Source organism: Bubalus bubalis, chromosome 7, assembly GCF_019923935.1.
Source record: "Bubalus bubalis isolate 160015118507 breed Murrah chromosome 7, NDDB_SH_1, whole genome shotgun sequence".
NCBI lineage: Eukaryota > Metazoa > Chordata > Mammalia > Artiodactyla > Bovidae > Bubalus > Bubalus bubalis.
In genome coordinates, this window is record NC_059163.1 from 14,920,324 (window position 1) to 14,936,917 (window position 16,594).

General features: G+C 48.5%; 1 pseudogene; it reads left to right on the plus strand.

Annotated features, from left to right (window-relative positions):
- The window catches only part of LOC102393677, a 39,373-nt pseudogene that overhangs the window by 10,465 nt on the left and 12,314 nt on the right, over positions 1-16,594 (plus strand).

A 16,594-nucleotide genomic window follows, 5' to 3' on the forward strand; every position in this document is an offset into this window, starting at 1 on the left:
ATGAGTGGCAAAGACCCTTGCTGTGGGCTATCCAGACCCCAGAAGTTCACTTTTGGTACCTCCCAAACCATATTACTGCCCGTGGATTCCAGCATGCTGGCCTGTCTTTATACAGAAGTTTGAGATTCTGCTCATCAAGAAGTTTTTAAGATTCGTTTTTAATTTAAAAATATTGTTCAGTTCAGTTCAGTCGCTCAGTCGTGTCCGACTCTTTGTGACCCCATAAATCTAAGCCAACTTTTTCTCTCCTCTTACTTTCATCAAGAGGCTTTTTAGTTCCTCTTCACTTTCTGCCATAAGGGTGGTGTCATCTGCATATCTGAGGTTATTGATATTTCTCCCGGCAACCTTCATTCCAGCTTGTGCTTCTTCCAGCCCAGCATTTCTCATGATGTACTCTGCATATAAGTTAAATAAGCAGGGTGACAATACACAGCCTTGATGTACTCCTTTTCCTATTTGGAACCAGTCTGTTGTTCCATGTCCAGTTCTAACTGTTGCTTCCTCACCTGCATATAGGTTTCTCACGAGGCAGGTCAGGTGGTCTGGTATTCCCATCTCTTTCAGAATTTTCCACAGTTTATTGTGATCCACACAGTCAAAGGCTTTGGTATAGTCAATAAAGCAGAAATAGATGTTTTTCTGGAACTCTCTTGCTTTTTCCATGATCCAGCGGATGTTGGCAATTTGATCTCTGGTTCCTCTGCCTTTTCTAAAACCAGCTTGAACATCTGGAAGTTCACGGTTCACATATTGCTGAACCTTGGCTTGGAGAATTTTGAGCATTACTTTACTAGCGTGTGAGATGAGTGCAATTGTGGGGTAGTTTGAGCATTCTTTGGCATTGCCTTTCTTTAAAATACCATAATTTAGGTATCAAGATTTTTATACCCCCAAAGTCTGGAGCCCACGGTGCCTGCATTCTTTGCTTACCCTTGGCCCCAGCCCTCTTTGCGTCCTTGGGAGTGGATCTGACGAGCATGGAGCTGACATAAGGAAGGAGGAATCAAGACGATCCTCACTTAATCTGTATGGTGGAAGTGGGGCCCAGAGGTTGTGGGCTTCACTTGGCGGCAGAAGGAATACAGGAGCTGTAAGGAGATGTGCTTGAGGTCCCCCACAGGGCTGAAATGTGGCCCCTCTGTCCACAAAGCCTGTGGACACTGACCTGCCTGTCTGACTGATTGATAACGGAGGCCATCAGAGGGGTCTGCTGGCCCAGATGCACTCTGGCCTCACAGAGCTCTTCCGGTCCACCTGGACCCCAGGCTGCCTTCCTTTCCAGGGTGCAGCCCCTGAACACTCCTCCCAGTCTCTCAGTGAAGGGTTTTTCTTCCAAGATCAATGCATGGATGAGATGTTCACCCACAGTGACATGCCTGTCAGTAAGGACAACATTCAAATGTATACCGAGAAACTGTTGAACAACACGTGGGAACGGTTCATCTGGTTCCAGACAGGACATGTTCTCTGGCCGTGGGTAAGAGGGGACATCCCAGGCCCCGATTCCTCAACCACACCCAGAGATTGCCATGATGGGTCTGGCCTTTGTACCTGCTATTACCCTCGACCTGTTTGCAGCTCTAACCAGGCTGGTCTTCATCCAGGCAGTTTTACTGCCTTGGGAGTTCAGAATGTATTTGCCAAAGGAAAATAGAAACACCTGCCTAAAGTAACTTGGGTCTGGGTCACAAAAGTTTATAAAAATCTACCTGCAACCTCCTACTTCTTACTTGTTATAATAACTGTCAAAGTGGGGTGCTGGAGGATTTATAAATCTAGGCTTGCTTCATCAACATATTATTACTCTGGCATTTCATTCTAGAGATGGTTCTGAACACACTCGGAGGCCACCGTGAGACCCAGCCATGACCTTCTTTCCCCTCTGATCAAAGACCTTCACCCTGGGGCCGCTTCAGCCCCGTCCAGGGGTCTGTCCACCTGTGTTGGGGAAGTTAAGCTGTTTATTGTGCTATACACTCTCATGAGTTTTTGTGGTTAGCTCATCACAGAATTCATGAGAAAGAGAAGATGTGAATAGATTTTATGAAATCTCTTTAGCCAGCCTGAGAGCAATAAATTCTGAAGGTTTTATCACTCTGGTTACTCACAGGACTAATTTTGCCTGGACTCACCTGTCAAAACCTAAACAGAACTTTCTTTATTCTTACCTTTTTGTGCCCACTAGAGTCTTCCCAGGTGGCTCAGTGGTAAAGAATGTGCCTCACAACACCATGAGACTTAGGAGATGTGAGTTCGATCCCTGGGTCAGGAAGGTCCCCTGGAGGAGGAAATGGCAATCCACTCCTGTATTCTTGCCTGAAAAATCCCATGAACAGAGGATCCTGGAGGGCTGCCGTCCAAGGGGAAGCAAGAGTCGGACACGACCAAGCGACTGAGCACACACACACCCACGAGAGTAAGATAATATCCTGTGCAAGATTTCTGTGAGCCAGGAATTGCAGATTTTAATAAAGATGCATTCAGAGGTGGCTGGACATTCAATTGAGTCCAACATTTGAGACACACATGAAATGCCTCTGAACAACTTTATCCATTACATGATTTCATCTCAGTCAAAAGAAGACTTTCACTCCTGTGAGCCCTGCCCCTTACATATATTCTCACTATAATTCTATTTTATGTACTTTTCCCAAAGCCAAATTTCAACAAGGAAAACATAGAATACTGTGACTATTGGGAGGGCGTACTTTTTTTAGAACTGTAGCTCTCTGCTTCTTTATTACATATGACATTATATTAGTCACATGAATACAACATAATGACCCCATATATGAATATATTGCAAAATGATCACCACAATAGATCTAGTTAATATCTGTCACCACAGTTACACAATTTTTGTGATGTGAGCTTTTAAGACCTACTCTTTTGCTGCTGCTGCTAAGTCGCTTCAGTCGTGTCCAACTCTATGTGACCCCATAGACAGCAGCCCACCAGGCTTCCCCATCCCTGGGATTCTCCAGGCAAGAACACTGGAGTGGGTTGCCATTTCCTTCTCCAGTGCATGAAAGTGAAAAGTGAAAGTGAAGTCGCTCAGTCGTATCCGACTCTTAGCGACCCCATGGACTGCAGCCCTCCAGGCTCCTCTGTCCATGGGATTTTCCAGGCAAGAGTACTGGAGTGGGGTGCCATTGCCTTCTCCATTTAGCAACTTTCAAATAAATGATAGGGTATCATTAACCATAGTTACCATAATGTACTCTGCATCCCCAAGACTTATGTATTTTGTCGAAGGAAATTTGTACCTTTTGACTTCCATCAGTCATTTAAGCAACCACCAATCTGTTCTCTCCAGGCATAAGCTTATTTTTTATATTACCTCCATTAAAAAATTCACCTGTGAGATCATATGGCATTCGTGTTTCCCTATCTGACTTCACTTAGCATAATGACTTCAAGTCCCATCCATGTTGCTGCAAATGGCAAGATTTCCTGTTTTTTTATTGATGATGTTATTGGTGAACAACTATATATATATATATATATATACACATTTATAAATATTTATATAATATTTTCTTTATCTGTTCATCCACTGATGGACGCATAGGCTGACTCCATCAGTTCAGTTCAGTCGCTAAGTCATGTTCAACTCTTTTCGACCCCATGAATCGCAGCACGCCAGGCCTCCCTGTCCATCACCAACTCCCAGAGTTCACTCAGACTCACGTCCATCAAGTCAGTGGTGCTATCCAGCCATCTCATCCTCTGTCGTCCCCTTCTCCTCCTGCCCCCAATCCCTCCCAGCATCAGAGTCTTTTCCAATGAGTTAACTCTTCCCATGAGCGGGCCAAAGTACTGGAGTTTCAGCTTTAGCATCATTCCTTCCAAAGAAATCCCAGGGCTGATCTCCTTCAGAATGGACTGGTTGGATCTCCTTGCAGTCCAGGGGACTCTCAAGAGTCTTCTCCAACACTACAGTTCAAAAGCATCAATTCTTTGGCGCTCAGCTTTCTTCAGAGTCCAACTCTCACATCCATCCATGACCACTGGAAAAACCATAGCCTTGACTAGACGGACATTTGTTGGCAAAGTAATGTCTCTGCTTTTGAATATACTATCTAGGTTGGTCATAACTTTCCTTCCAAGGAGTAAGTAACTTTTAATTTCATGGCCGCAGTCACCATCTGCAGTGATTTGGGAGCCCAGAAAAATAAAGTCTGACACTGTTTCCACTGTTTGCCCATCTATTTCCCATGAAGTGATGGGACCAGATGCCATGATCTTCGTTCTGAATGTTGAGCTTTAAGCCAACTTTTTCACTCTCCACTTTCACTTTCATCAAGAGGCTTTTGAGTTCCTCTTCACTTTCTGCCATAAGGGTGGTGTCATCTGCATATCTGAGGTTATTGATATTTCTCTCGGCAATCTTGATTCCAGCTTGTGTTTCTTCCAGTCCAGCGTTTCTCATGATGTACTCTGCATAGAAGTTAGATAAGCAGGGTGACAATATACAGCCTTGACATATATACAGGGGCGGCAGCCGGGAGGAGCAACCCCACATCCAAGGAGCGGTGGCTGCGCGGGCGCAGGAGGGCCTAGAGGAGCTACCCGACGTTGAAGGTCAGGAAGGGCAGCAGTGAGGAGATACCCCTTATCCAAGGTAAGGAGCAGCGGCTGTGCTTTGCTGGAGCAGCCGTGAAGAGATACCCCACGCCCAAGGTAAGAGAAACCCAAGTAAGACGGCAGGTGTTGCAAGAGGGCATCAGAGGGCAGACACACTGAAACCATACTCACAGAAAACTAGTCAATCTAATCACACTAGGACCACAGCCTTGTCTAACTCAATGAAACTAAACCATGCCCGTGGGGCAACCCAAGACGGGCAGGTCATGGTAGAGAGGTCTGACAGAATGTGGTCCACTGGAGAAGGGAATGGCAAACCACTTCAGTATTCTTGCCTTGAGAACCCCATGAACAGTATGAAAAGGCAAAATGATAGGATACTGAAAGAGGAACTCCCCAGGTCAGTAGGTGCCCAATATGCTACTGGAGATCAGTGGAGAAATAACTCCGGAAAGAATGAAGGGATGGAGCGAAAGCAAATCACAGCTGTGGATGTGATTGGTGATAGAAGCAAGGTCCGATGCTGTAAGGAGCAATATTGCATAGGAACCTGGAATGTCAGGTCCATGAATCAAGGCAAATTGGAAGTGGTCAAACAAGGGATGGCAAGAGTGAATGTTGACATTCTAGGAATCAGCAAACTAAAATGGACTGGAATGGGGGAATTTAACTCAGATGACCATTATATCTACTACTGCGGGCAGGAATCCCTCAGAAGAAATGGAGTAGCCATCATGGTCAACAAGAGAGTCTGAAATGCAGTACTTGGATGCAATCTCAAAAACGACAGAATGATCTCTGTTCATTTCCAAGGCAAACCATTCAATATCACAGTAATCCAAGTCTATGCCCCAACCAGTAACACTGAAGAAGCTGAAGTTGAACGGTTCTATGAAGACCTACAAGACCTTTTAGAACTAACACCCAAAAAAAGATGTCCTTTTCATTATAGGGGACTGGAATGCAAAAGTAGGAAGTCAAGAAACACCTGGAGTAACAGGCAAATTTGGCCTTGGAATACGGAATGAAGCAGGGCAAAGACTAATAGAGTTTTGCCAAGAAAATGCACTGGTCATAGCAAACACCCTCTTCCAACAACACAAGAGAAGATTCTACACATGGCTGACTCCATATATTGTTTTAAATAATGCAACAATGAACCTGGGGGTGCAGACATCTTTTCAAGTTATTGTTTTTGTTTTCTTTGGATAAACACACAGAAGTGGGATTGCTGGATCATGTGGTGGCTCTATCTTTAATTTCTTGAGGAATCTCCATACTGTTTTCTATAGCTGCTATAACAATTTTCATTCAAACTAACTGTGCATGAGTTTTCTTTTCTCCTCATCTTGAGCAACACTCGTGGTTTCTTGTCTCTTGGACAACAGCCATTCTAATAGATTTGAGGTGGTACCTCTCTGTGATTTTGATATATTCAATATCTTTTCCTGTGTCTGTTGGCATCTCTATATGTTCCTTGGACAAATGTCTGTTCAGGTCCTTTGCCCATTTTTTACCTAAATTGCTTGTATTTTACTATTCAGTTGTATGTATTATTTATATATTTTTAATATCAACCTTTTTCATATTTATGATTTGCAAATATTTTTTCCCATTTAGTAAGTTGTCTTATTTTGTTGAAGATACTTTGCTGTGCAGAAGCTTTTGTTTGATGTAGTCCAAATTGTTTATTATTCCTTGGGTTGCTTTAGCTGCTGCTGCTGCTGCTAAGTCGCTTCAGTCGTGTCCGACTCTGTGCGACCCCACAGACGACAGCCCACCAGGCTCCCCCATCCCTGGGATTCTCCAGGCAAGACCACTGAAGTGGGTTGCCATTTCCTTCTCCAATGCATGAAAGTGAAAAGTGAAAGTGAAGTTGCTCAGTTGTGTCTGACCCTTAGCGACCCCATGGACTGCAGCCTACCAGGCTCCTCTGTCCATGGGATTTTCCAGGCAAGAGTACTGGAGTGGGGTGCCATTGCCTTCTCCGTGGGTTGCTTTAGCATTTGGTATCAAATCCAAAAATATAATTAAGATATGTGATAAGGAGTTTATTGCTTATGTTTTCTTTTCTTTTATAGTTTCAGGTCTTACCAAGTCTTCAACTAATTTGAGTTAATATGTGAGTATAGTGTCAAATGGTAGTCCAAATTCATTCCACGAATGAGGCTATCCAGTTTTCTAACACTATTTATTGTAGAAAACGTCCTTTTCCCATTTTATGTTATTGGCTCCTTTGATGTAAAATAATTACCTTGTATGTGGGGCTTATTTCTGAGCTTTCTATCCTCCCCCATTGATCTATGTATCTCTTTTTTTGGTCAATATTGGCCTATTTTGATTAGTATAGCCTTGTAGCATATGATAAAATCAGAGTCATGATGCTTCCTGTACAGTTCTTCTTCCTCAAGGGTGATTTGACTACTCAGGGTCTTCTGTGGTTCCAAAAAATTTTAGGATTGGTTGTTCTATTTCTAGGGAAAATGTCATTGGAATTGTAATAGGCTTTGCATTGAATCTGTAGATAGATTTGGGAAATGTGGACATTTCATCAATCCTTTCACTCATGAGCACAGAATATTTTCCCATTTATTTGTGTCTTCTTCAATTTCTATAATCACTGCCTTACAGGTTTCAGTGTGCAGGTCTGTCCCCTAGTCAGTTAAAAGTATTCCTAGGTATTTCAGCTTTTTGATACAACTATCACCGGATTGTTTTCTTCATTTCTCTTTATGACAGTTTGTTGTTAGTGTAGAGAAATGCTTATCAATGTATGATTGTGTATATTGACTTTTTATCTTACAACTATAGTGAGTTTATTAATTCTAACAGTTTTTATCTCTGGGGTTTTTTATATATAACATCATTACAGCTGCCAGCAGTGACAGTTTTTAGTTGCTTTTATTCTAATTCCTGTGCCTTCTCTTTTCTTTCCTAATTGCTGCAGCTATGATTTGTAACACCATAATAGATAAAAGCGGTATATGCCATCATCTGCGTCTTTTCTGGTCTTACACGAAAAGCTTTCAGTTTTTCATCATTGAATGTGTTGCCAGGGGGCGGTTTGTTGTACATGATCTTCATCAGGTTGAGGTATATTCCCTCCATACCCACTATGATGAGACTTTTGGTCATAAATGAATGCTGAATTCTGTCACATGCTTTTTCTGCATTAAGATGATCATCTGATTTTTATCTGCATTTTCTTAATGGGGTGTTGCACATTGATTTATTTGTGGCTGTTGAAACACCCTTGCATCCCTGGAATAAATCCTGCTTGATCATGGTGTAATACTGTTTTCATGTATTGTAAAATTTGTTTCGTGAATGCATTGTTGAGCATTTTTATATCTATATTCACCAGGGACATTGGGCTATAATCTTCTTTTCTTGAGGCTTCCTTGTCTGGTTTGATGTAAGGGTAATGTTGATCTTAAAAAGTCATACTTATTTAAAGTGTTCTATCCTCTTCTAATTTTTGGAAGAGACTAAAAAAGATTGGTATTAATTCCTCTTTAATATTTGGTAGAAATCTTCTTGAAATCTGATCTTTTATTTCTTGGGAGGCATTTGAAAACTAGTTTAATTTTGTCACTAGTGTTCTATCTGTTCACACTTCCTGTGTGTGTGTATTAGTCACTCCGTAGTGTCCAACTCTGTGTGACCCTATGGACTGTAGCCCGCCAGGCCCCTCTGCCCATAGAATTCTCCAGGCAAGAATACTGGAGAGAAGAAGATATGAAAGTTTGTGGTTGCAGAGAGAGGATTGAGAAGGTTGGAGAAACGGGGAAATGTGGTGAAAAGGTATAATCCTGAAGCTAGAGGATAAACAAGCATTGGGGATATAATATAAAAAAGGAGAGAGAAAGAGAGAGGGGCAGAGAGAAACATCCAGAGCACAGGGCTTGGGAGCTGGTTTGGGAACTTGTGGCCCACCAAGGAGAATGGGAGAGAGTTGAAGAGGAACTCACCCTGTTTAGTTTGGGCTCTGCTTCCAGAAGTGCAGGATGTTGCTTCTGGCCCACAGGGATGCGACAGGCAGTTCTTCAATGCCTCAGTGCAATTTGCCAACATGGACCGTCTGATGAACTGCGTCAACAGCCTCACACCCAAGACCGGTGTCTTCTTGGAGTACGCCACACTGACTAATTCCAAGCCATACACTCTAAACATTTATCATGGCATATCTGAAACCACCACAACTTTCTGCCCTATTCCTCAGGTATGAGGCTCTGGGGACTGAGGAGGTGATTTGGTGCCAGGTAGGTACGAGACTCCCCCAACTCCGTGTCTGTTCAGCCCTGTGCTGGGAACCTACTAGAGGCACTAGGGTAGAGATGTTCCCTGCCCCACCTACCTGACTCATAGAGACACACAGCCTGCTTCCCACCACATTGAGCCTCTCACCATTGTCCACACACAGCGGGTTCCTGCCTCTATGCCTTTAACTACAGTGCTGCCTGAAGGAGTGCCCTATTGGCACCTTCTCTTCCTGCAAATCCTAATTGTCTTGCAGCGTCACCTCCTCCAGGAAGCCTTTCCTGACTTTAAGGCTAGATCACTTGGCTCCTCCTTGCCCAGGGCCCCAGTTTTCTTCTAGTACCACCCAGTCATTATTGGGGGACCTTGTCTCCCTCCAGCCTGTGTCCCAGAGGCCAGGACTGTTCTGGCTGCAGGCAGCACAGTCTAAGTCATTTCAAGGTTGTGGGGTGAGCCTTCTGCCTGGGTACATGCATGACATGGCACTGTCCCATGTCAGTAAAACAGGGGGAGCATTAATCTTGCTTAGTCCATCACGTGTCAAAACAAAGTGGAACAATAAGAGGTTTTAGCCTGATAAGTTGTCCAGAAGAAGCGCTCAGTAGATGTAGCTTCCGGCATCTACTCTGTCTTTTTTTTGTTGGGTCAAAACCTAGATGTGATCCAGGTAGTGCCTGCTGAGGAAGCCAGTTCAGGGCCTTAGGTGCCCCAAAGGAAGCCCAACTTTAACACCCCTCCCAGGATGAGCCACACTCACACCACTTGCTGACCCACCCACCTCCGCCCTCCCCCCGTCTCCGACCCAGCTCCTCTGTCTGTAAGCCAGGCAGGAATTATCGTCACACTGAGCTGGGGAGGCAGAAATACCCTCCACACCCCGGTTCAGGCCCTGCTCAGGGCATCAGTGGGGAATGGGGCTGTCCAAATTGTTGAACCATCTAATACCTTCACTACATAAAATATAAGAGCCCTTGAAGGATCCTTGTTGCCTTGCTCCCCATTTGCCCAGAAGGAGAAGCCAAGGTCTGGTGAGTGAGAGAGGAAAGGACTCAGGTCAGTTTTAGCCAGGACATCCCAGGGACAAATCAGGCCCTGCCTCCAGCCAGCTTTGCCCAGCCCCAGGTCCATGGGGGGATCACTCAGCTGGAGAGGTCCTTGTGAAAGGTAGAGAGGAGATGTGAGGCGATCCACACGGGACAGGCTAGGTAAGCTCAAAAGGGCATCCTCTAGCTGAACATTCACCATGGGGCCAGGGTCCCTGGAGCTAGGTCTGTCCCGGGCCTGTCCCCTGCCCGCCCTCACCATTCGGCAGCACAGTGCCTCAGGAGGGCTGGGCCCACATGGTGACTCGGACGCTCACCTGGGTTTAGATCACAGCTCTTAGCCTCATGGGCTGAGTTGCTTTCGGTAAGTGACGTCACCTCTCTAAGCCTCCACTTTGTTATCAGTGAAGTGGGTTCCAGGAGGCCTGGAGGGACACCCACTTGGCAGTTCAACTGTAAATACTTCTCTTCTCATTTCCTTCCCTTGCAAAGAGACACCAGGATGGGCCCCCACTAACAGGGTTGGTTCTGGTCTGGGTGCTGCCCTGACTCCCCCAGACCTGGGTTGGTCATGCCTTTCAAGCCTTGGCCTCTTATCTGAGTGGTGAGAAGGGGAAACTGCTTAGCTCTCAGGACACTTCCTGGGAACCTCAGATTAGGGGAGGACTGGCTTCTGGCGTGGCTTCCCTGGTAGTTCAGCTGGTAAAGAATTCACACACAGCAATGTGTGACTTGAACACACACACACACACACACACACACCTGTGATGCAGGAGACCCTGGTTCGATTCCTGGGTTGGGCAGATCCCCTGGAGAAAGGATAGGCTACCCACTCCAGTATTCCTGGGCTTCCCTGGTGGCTCAGACAGTAAAGAATGAGCCTGTAGTACAGGAGACCTGGGCTGGATCCCTGGGTTGGGAAGATCCCCTGGAGAAGGAAAGGCTACTTTCTGGCCTGGAGAATTCCATGGACAGAGGAGCCTGGATGGCTGGCGTAGATGGGAGGAGCTACATGGAAGTGGGCGGGGCTCCACCCCAGGTGGAAGTGGATGCTCTATGTGGGTCTGGTTACACTTGAGGTGGGAGAGGATACAAGGATGTAGGAGGGGTTATGTTGAGGTTGGAGGGGGAAGTCTGTGGGGAAGTGGCTTCATCCAGGTGGAGGGGATGCAGAGAAGTCCAGTGGGTGTGGAGGTGGGTGGGGGTGGCTATGTAACCTCCTGGAGGTGTGTTAGTTGCTCAGTCCTGTTTGTGACTCTGTCGACTGTAGCCCGCCAGGCTCCTCTGTCCATGGAATTCTCCTGGCAAGAATCTTGGAGTGGGTTGCCATTTCCTTCTCCGCCTACTGGAGGAAACACCATTTAATCAGACTGGACATCACAGAGGAAGTTTGGGTCCTGATCTGAGGGCTGTGGGATCTTGTCAGCTTTGGTCAGTTGGTGTCGAGCTTAGAGCTGAGGCTGAGGAGAGGCTGTGCCTGACCTGTACACACTCATCATGGGGGAGGAGCTGTGGATGACCCTTGCATCTGTGACCCTTCCCCCCGCCAGGTGGCTACCCTTCCTGGTCTGAGCCAGGTCCTTTGAGGGACGAACAGGGAATAGGGGCACAGCCCAGCCTGGGAGGCTTCCCCTGTAGCTCAGATGGTAAAGAACCTGCCTGCAATGCAGGAGACCTGGGTTTGATTCCTGGGTCAGGAAGATCTCCTGGAGAAGGAAATGGCAATCCACTCCAGTATTCTTGCCTGGAGAATTCCATGGACAGAGGAGCCTGGTAGGCCACAGTCCATGGGGTTGCAAGAGTCGGACACAGCTTAGCAACTAAATCACCAAACCACCCCCAGCCTGGGGAGGAGGCAGGAAGCAGAAATAGTGGGGGACACTGAACCACCTTCTGAGACAGCCTGTCGCCAAGGAGCTTAGCCTCCATCCTCCCACCCGCAACTTGTCCTCTCAGTCAGGGTCAGGACAGTGTCTACTGGGCTCTCTCAGCTGCCACCACCTCTCCTGCCCCTCCCTGCAGGCTGCCAGAGGGACCCCACTGAAATGCAGGCCTGTCCAGGCTCCTATTCACCCTAAAAGTGACACACGCAGGGGCTGCCAGCACTCTAGGCCCCTCCCCTCTGGGTCTTGTCCTCTTGGCCCTCATCCCACTCCCTCCTCCCCTGAAGTCCTCCAAGACCTTTGCTCACAGGCTTTCCCAGGGTTCCGGGCTCACACTGAGGAAGGCAGGACAACCCACTCCAGTATCCTTGCCTGGAGAATCCCATGGACAGAGGAGCCTGGTAGGCAGCAGTCCATAGGGTCGCATAGGGTTGGACACAACTGAAATGGCTTAGCACCCTCAGGCTCACACTGGGATTCATGTCTCCATCATTCCTGTGACCTCAGGGTCCAGGCCTCTCCAGGCCTGGCCCAGACCACCCAGACCTTCCCATCTACCCAGCCCTTTCAGGGGTCTTGTGCTTTTGCTGGCCTAATTGGGGTAGGAGCCTTGAGATCAATGCCTATCTTGGGTTGTCTCCCGGGTTATCCAGGCAGACCTTTCACTGGCCGAATCTTCCTCAGCCCTTCCCAGACTAGGGCTCAGGGGCCTCCATGGGCAGGACCTCACACCCACTCATGGCCTTTTTCTTCTAGATATGTTTCATTCCGGGACTGGGTTCTACGCCTCCTGAAGTGGGCTCAAGGGGCTGGTGCGGCAAGCCAGTGCTCTGCTCTACGCCAGGGAGTCTATGTTCACATGCTTCATGTTGGCTCCACACCGGTTCCTGGACCGGGCCTGGGGCCTGCAGCAGCTCCAGAAGCTCCGCTGGGCGGTCTCCGAGGTAACACCACACCTCTCAGTGGCAGGAACAGGATGGGACCCTCCTGGGTGCGTGCTTCCCCCTCCCTAGGCCGCCAGATCCTCCCGGTCCCCGGTCACTACAGGTCCACTTGACAGATGAGAACACTGAGGTCACCTTGGGTCCCAGGACCTGTGCATGATGAAGCTGCATCAAGGCTAGGTCCCCAGACTTCCACCTGTGGCTTCAGTGAGCTTTAGAACCAGATTCACCCAGAGGGTAAAGGGCAAAGTGGAGCAGTATCAGTGCCCAACCGTCCTGGGCCGGTTCAAATCTCAGTTGAGCTGTGTGGCCTCAGGCAAGTGACTTTCCCTCTCTGAGCCCAATTCACTCCTTGCAATGAGAGGCACATGTCTACCTAGGAAGGCAGCCAATTGAATGGGATAATATACCGAACACACAGCCCTGTGGGCTTTGTGGCTGCTACAAAGGAAGTTGTTCACTAATTTCTATCTCATTTGTCCCCCACTGTACAGATGGGGAAACTGAGATCTAAGAAGTTCTATAACTTGTGTGCTCACCCAGTCAGAAATGGGCCTCACTGACCATGACTTTCATTGTTACCCAAAGGGAATTAACGGCTGGCAGGACTAGTCACTGTGTGTAGGGGGGTGAAGCAGATTGACTTATGCCTCCACTGGAGTGGCCAGAAATGTCACTTTACCCCATGGTGACTCAGTTTCACTTCAGTGAAAAAGAGGTAATCCCACCCCTACTCAGTGCAGACAAGTTCAAGGTCAGGTACGGAGCGTGTCTGAGCAGGTTAGCAGCACTTATGGGATGACTAGGCCTGGGAGGTGAAGCTGGGGGTGGTAGTTGGGGGGGGGGGGTGGCGTGGGTGGGTCGCTTCCAGAAGTCTGTTTTTTGTCCCGGGTCAGGGATTCAGATCAAGGTAAACAAAGTTGGGCAAGTCCATCAGTCTATCTGACCTCAGTTTCCTCTTCTGTAAAGTGGGAGGAACCCCCACCTTCTCCATTAGCACCTGCTGAAAAGGAAGGAGAGCCAGTGCCCAGTGGGTGCCAGGAGAGCAGGTGCTGAGCAGGGGCAGGTCCTGACCCCACTCCTTCCAGCTGTGGGGGGGGGGGGGGCCCAGGTCCAGCACCATTACACCATCACAGGGACTCACACCCCCAAAGTGAGAGACATGTTTGTGGAGCACCTGAGCGCCGGGATGCAGGGGGTATGCAAGCTGATGGCCTCCATCATCCAGGACAGGTTCCCGGTCCTCTCTGGTAAGCATGCCCCCAGTGGTGGATCCTGAGGCCTGGCAGGGACCCCATAACTTTCTAAGAAGAGAACCTTGAGGTCTGTGGAGACGCCTGTTCCACTGGGCTTCAAACGCCGAGTCCCAATCCCAGATGTGGTTCTTACTTTCATCAGGAAGTTGGCAAGGGGCAGTCACTTCTCTGAGCCTCTGTTTCTTCTCTGTGAACAAAGAAGGGGTGATATGACAACTAGAGGGAGAAATAAATGCTAACATGGTCCCTCCCAAGCTCAGCTTGGGGCCACATCATGTCAGGCCCACCATTTGACCAGCCTGTGTGACTCTGACAGTCTCACACAGGTAAAGTGACGGATCAGGCCATTTGCCCGAAACTGACGGGCTTCATCCCTGCAAATCCTGGGCAAAGACAAGTTGGTCTCCCTGGGCAGGTGCCAGGCCTGCCGCACCTTCTGCAGGGGTCCACACTCAGCCTGCTCTGTCACCATGCCCTTCCCCCTCTGGCCTTGCTGCTCACCTGACCTGCTCCGCCCTCCCCTCTGTATCTGTGTACAATCCCATCCTACCTTCATACCTGGGAAAGGTCCTGGGGACCAAGGGTGCAGCAGATGGGCCCCTGCCCACAGAGACTGGGATTGGGAGGGGAAGATAGTCTCAGAAAGAGAGCTAGAACTGGGGTCTGATTCAGTGCTGGTGGGACCCTCCATTGCCATGAGCTCAGAAGGGCAGTTCCCTGGGCAAGCGGTAGGTGGGGACCCCAGAAAGGCATCTTGCCATAGGAGCTGCCCGGGCAGAGGCCAGGGGCTGGAAAGTGTGGGTGTTCAGGGATCAGGGAGTCATCGGAAAGCACAGAACCTACAAGACATGGTGTGTGGGGGGCGTGGTGGCGTATGGAATGGAAGGGGTATCCAGGTCAGTATCACAGCGGCTTCCAGCGCTGAACTAGGTGATTGAACTTGACCCTCCAAACTCCAGAGAATTCTCCACCCCTCCTTTGCCAAGTGCTTTGGAGCCAGGCCTTAGAAGATTCATCATCTTGTGCAGGTGATCTTACCTCCCATGGCCTCACCGTCCTCACCAGGAAAGTGGGCTGACAGGGAGAGATGGGTGAGGATTTCATGGACCCTCAGCTTCTGGAGGGCCGCCCCCCCACCCCTGCACTTGGGAATCAGGACGATAGTATGAACAGTGTAGAGGGAGCCGCATGTCTAATCCCAAGTTTCAGCCTGTCCCACTCACCTAGGATCTGCAGGGCCGGGCTCACCAGCCTCAGTTTCCCTTGTTCCGAGGGGCATCCAGATGTATGGAGTGTCAGGTGGCAGCGGTAAAACCTCTTGTCTGTGTGCAGGACCAGAGCCTGGGGGCGTTTTGCCATGGTCTACCATCCCCTGGCCTGGGCAGTCACCACCATCGTCACCCCGACTGCAGACTTCCCCGAGGTCAACCTCACAGATGAGACAGGCAACCTCGTGCCTGCCCAGGTATGGGTGGGAATCCTGTCTCAGCTGCACTTGTGATTACTGCCTCTGATCCAGGCAGGGACCCCTAGAAGTGGGAAACTTTGACGTGATCATGAAATAACTCTGCTATCACCATAATGGGGCACTTGCCCATTAGCGTCAGTGAGATCCACCCAGGGGACTGACCCTGGGCTTTGGGCATCAGACATGACCAGAAGTGCCTTCTGTCACCTCCTTGGAATGTCTCAGGGTGATCTAAGCTGCATGGGAAGCTTCGCCTCCTGCCTCTCATTTGGGAATATATATATTCTCATATAAATTTCTGGGCTTCCCCAGTGGCTCAGCAGTAAAGAATCTGCCTGCAGTGCAGGGGCCTCAGAAGATGTGGGTTCGATCCCTGGGTTGGGAAGATCCCCTGGAGGAGGGCATGACAACCTATTCCAGTATTCTTGCCTGGAGAATGCTATGGACAGTGGAGCCTGGCTGGCTACAGTCCATAGGGTTGCAAAGAGATGGACATGACTGAAATGAATTAGCACACACGCTTGTAAATTTCCACCTTGTGTGGAAGGGCATAAAGGATCTTAAAGGTGGATCGTTATGGATGTGCCACGTTAGGGTCTGAGCCCAAGCTGCCTCTTTCTGCAACACCCACATCCAGTGTGAGTGTGTGGTTCCTCCTCATCTCGTCCACAACCAGGACCTAAAAGTGGTTTCAGAGGGTGCCCTACATGTCCCCAGCTGGTCCTTCCTTGCAGAGATGGTGCAGGTACTGCCATCACTTGGCCACTCAGTAAACACTTCCAAACGCCTATCTGGGATGTGGCCTCAAGCTGAGTACTGGACATTGGAGTCACTTGGGGTTCAGGGAGCAGACACAGAAATGGACAGTTAAGATATGGAGTGATGACCAGGAACCAGTACTTAATTGAGACACAGGAGGAAGATTGTCTCACATTGATGGAGGAGGGAAGGATATTGTTTGAGAGGACCCAACACACAACATCCCCTCTCCCCACCCAAAGGCAATACCCACTAAGAATAAATGCATTTAATATTATTGAACACTTACTGCATGTCAGGGTTACACTAGGTGCTGGAGAAACTTTAATAAGCAAGCAGACAAAAATCCCTGCCCTCAGGGGGCTAGTATTCTAGCAGGGGGATCCAAGTA